This window comes from Microtus ochrogaster, unplaced genomic scaffold (genome assembly GCF_000317375.1).
Source record: "Microtus ochrogaster isolate Prairie Vole_2 unplaced genomic scaffold, MicOch1.0 UNK83, whole genome shotgun sequence".
In the NCBI taxonomy this organism is placed as follows: domain Eukaryota; kingdom Metazoa; phylum Chordata; class Mammalia; order Rodentia; family Cricetidae; genus Microtus; species Microtus ochrogaster.
In genome coordinates, this window is record NW_004949181.1 from 636,194 (window position 1) to 640,584 (window position 4,391).

The window sequence follows — 4,391 nt, forward strand, 5'->3', positions numbered from 1 at the left end:
TTTTTTTTCTGTAGTTTCAAAGTCCAATGGATTTTGTTTGTTTTGAGACAACCCCACAGTGTAAATTAGGCTACCTTTAAAACAGCAATTCTCCTGCTTCACACTGGGATTACAGGCAAGTGCCACTAGGCTGAGCTTTAATGATTTACTCTTAGTTTTACATTATTTGTTTTGCATCGTAGGCATGCATGAGGGGAGAAGGGATGAGTAAAGATTGGACTCCTCGAATTTCTAGGAAGGAAGTGAAACCTCCTTCCTTTCTCCCCTCACTTTGATCATCCCCCACTTGGTATGTGCACCATTGCTCATGAGCTACACAGATGTTGTGGTTGAGAACTAGGATTCCTTGATGCGCTTTGACATCTGCCGAATTTTGACCAAATGTCTCCTAGGCTCTGTAGTTTGGCTTCCTCATTCGAAGAAATCACCTCAAGTCATATTCCATTAACCTGCATAAAATACTGCACAAAGCTCCCAACACAAGCAAGGTGTTGTGAATTAAGCTGAGGGTTCAGCTTAGTGGTAGAACACTTGTCTTGTGTTTCTAAGGTTGTGGTATTATCCACTGCCTTTTTTTTTTTTGATTTTCTGCTGTGTTTCCACTTATTATTAGTAGCTGGCAGCTTTTAGTTGTCACAATTATTTATGAACAGAGGATCATGTATTTTTGTTACTAGATTTAAAGCCCAAAGTCCCAGCTCTGGGATTCCCAATGGATGAGGCTCAGCCCCCCTCAAATACATCAAAGAGCTGAGCAGGAATGCAAGGCAGAGAAATGAGATGGCCAAGTGAGTGCGGCCATCTTGGGAAGAACAGGTAAAAGGGTTCAGGGATCCTGACTCTGTCACCATAGGACTGATGGTAAGTTTGAGATGTCAGAGGAGCTTGACCATAGGGAGGGGTTGCAGCAGGTACCACTGACACAGCTTGTCAGAGCAATTACCAGCCTGGTTCTCCTTTTCCACAAAGACGCTCACAACAGCCTGTACTTCCAGCTTCCAGAGCAACTGATGCCCTCTTCTGGCCTCGGTAGGCACTACACTCACATGCAAAAGTCTCCAGACCTATACACAAGCATATATACACATAATTAAAAACAAACAAAACCTTTCTTTTAAAAATGGAGCCGAGGACAATGGGCTGAACTTTCTAAAACAATAAACTAAAAATTACCCTCAGTTTTTAAAACCATTGCCTCTGTGGTGAGTGGGAAACAGTCATCCTGGGACAGGAACCTTACTCTACACAGTTCAGTGTGTGCCAGTCCTATGCCGTCACCAGTCCTCCCCCTCTCTATACAACACCCAGGCTGCGGAAGATAGCAGAGACTGCTGAACAAGGACAATCCAGCGTGGTTCAAGACAGTGCTCTATAGGGCTGGTGTGCAGGACCACAGAGAATGAAGGGCACTGGGCCCTCTGGGCTTTCATTGTTATGCAAACGGGGCAGCAGATTTGGCATTAAGCTTCAGAGAGGCTGCAATAAAGAGTGAAGCACATTAGAAATACCCACTTATGTCACAAAATGCTCTGAGAAACTCACAGGAACGACATTTGGAAAGATATTATCCGCATTGTGCTGTGTGGCCGCTCACTGGACATGTTCTGTTGCCAGAGATGAAAAATTACTGTAAAATATCTAAGTACTTGGTGGCTTTTAGTGAAATACACTTAAAACATTTCAGCAAGTCTCCTTCTTAGCCTTTGTAATTCAGTCACATTTGGATGTCCAACCAGAGGGATATGCACTCCTGCCAGTCATGGTATTAGTATTCTTGTAACCACAAGCGGAAGTGACATTGTTCTCTTCCTACTTAGTCTTTACAGACCAAGATGGCACCAGAGAAATGGTGGTTTATAGAGGTAAAGCTCTTGGGGACAGCAAGCATGGGGCCTTTTAATCCTGGGGAGTCATGTATTCCAGTCGAGTCCAGAGAGAAGAGAGGACCAGTTCTGTCAGCTGTGTACCAATAAAGGTCAAACAGGAAACTAAAAGAAGCTTCTAATTCAAGTGTGTTTCTTCTCACAAAGAAAAAGTAACACCAGGTATTCCCCTTAGGTCACTGGTTAAGCCAGGCCTCAAAGTTTAGCAGAATAGAAAGTGGGGAACTCCTAACACACAAACACTCATACAAACAAAAACACACATGCAACAATATGCACATGCACATATATAAAGATACATGAGAATGTGAGTATGTGCACATATAAAGACATAATGCATACATAAACCACATACACACTCAAACACACAAGTACATGAATGTTCAGAAACAAACATAGACACATAAATGATAACATACAGAGTCACAAAAACATGCACATAAACACACATAGGCATGCTCACACACTTATGAATCCATGCAGATATATGCACACATAAATGTATGAACAGCATTTGCAAAAAATTGTATATGCACACACATGAATGCAAAAGCATGCCTATGCACAGATGTACACACATAGAAACATGCATAGGTAGGCAAAATGACACACATAAACTCCCACACAGATGCACAAAGATATCCATACAAATGTAAAATGCATGTGTATATACAGAAATATGTACATACATGCTTGCACATATGTATACTCATGGTATATACTTAAACATATGTATAAGCACATACACAACACAAATGTGGAAAGACAAAGGGACACAAAACAGGCAAGCACACAAATGCAAATTAACACATGCACACAGATACAAATGAGCATATGAACATAAAAATGCACACACATTTATAGAAACACAAAGAGACAAAAGCACATATCCTCATGTATGAACATATATACACAGATACACACAAGAAAATTCATGTATTTTCAAGTGTACACACCTGTGCAACAACACTCATATAATCATCACACAAGAGTAGTATACAGATGTACACACATGCATAAACAAATGCTCACTCCTGCACATATACTCAACTATAAATCCATACAAAAATGCAATCACAGCACAAAAAGGCAGATACGAACATATATGTGTATATACACATTACTCATGCACATGCATGTGCATGCACTCATGCAAAAATGGTATCACACACATGCAGTCAAACAACATATAACCAAAAGCATTCTAACACAGAACTAATATATACATGTTCAAATGCAAGCAAATAATTATACACAAGAATGCACACTAGCACACACACAACAAATAGACATGAAAGGATATGTGTTCATGCACACTCACATACAAGGCATGAAATCATGCACATACTTGCACATGTACAAGCACACATGCATCCAGAGAGATACATGCACATTAAAACACATGAAGTCATGAATTCTCCTGTACATTCATACACATATACATGCATGTATGCACACTTTCACAAAATAATTTGCATGTTAATGCACATACATGTTCATAGACACAAACACATTTGTACACACATGTGCATATAAATATGGAAATTCTAATGCTCATATACTTGTAGTAATACAGACACACATATACAAAGACATATTCAACTATACACATATACACAAGATGCATATAAATGAAAAAACACCTCCATGCACAGAAATGCAGGGTATTTCCTGTACTCATGCACAAATGGTAATGAACACATTCAGTTAAATGATGTATGATCAAAACTATTCAAATATACACAGAAATATGGACACACATCGACACACATGTAAATAGACACAGGCTCAAAAAACATACAAAAAGTAACATTCACTTACAAAAGAGAAGATGCACAAACCCATGCATACAAAGATACTATACATGCATGAAAACTTATACAAACCTGAACATATATGAAAACATAGTGACAAATGCATGTATAAATGCACATTCATAGCCAGAAATGTACATATATGCACATAAACTTAAGCACTGATGCATACAGTCACACATGCTTGCAAAAATATAGAAACACACAAACACCAACACATTTATCTACCAATAGGCATCACACAATGCCTGAGAAATGCATACATGTATTAATGTGTATATACACAAGCACATGCACACATGTCTACTTATCAGCAGAGGTATATATGTACATCTGTGTATAGCACCCTGTAGATGTACATCAACACACATTTAAGGACACAGAAACATGCACATGTACTTAAACACACATGCAAACTTAAACACCCATGTGTACACATCAGAATTCAACAGGGATAAAACAATACACAAGTGCATACATATACACAAACAAGTAGACCATATTCATTCCAGTACACAAAGACACATACACACACAGTCAGAAAAACTGTATTCATTAATGCAAGCTCTCACAGAAAAGGCACATATGACTCCATATACATTGATGGAACTGGAATACACACATATGCAAACTCACAAATACATGTCCATGCACACTCCTACACAAACATGCACCTGTACATGTGAGCAAAAAT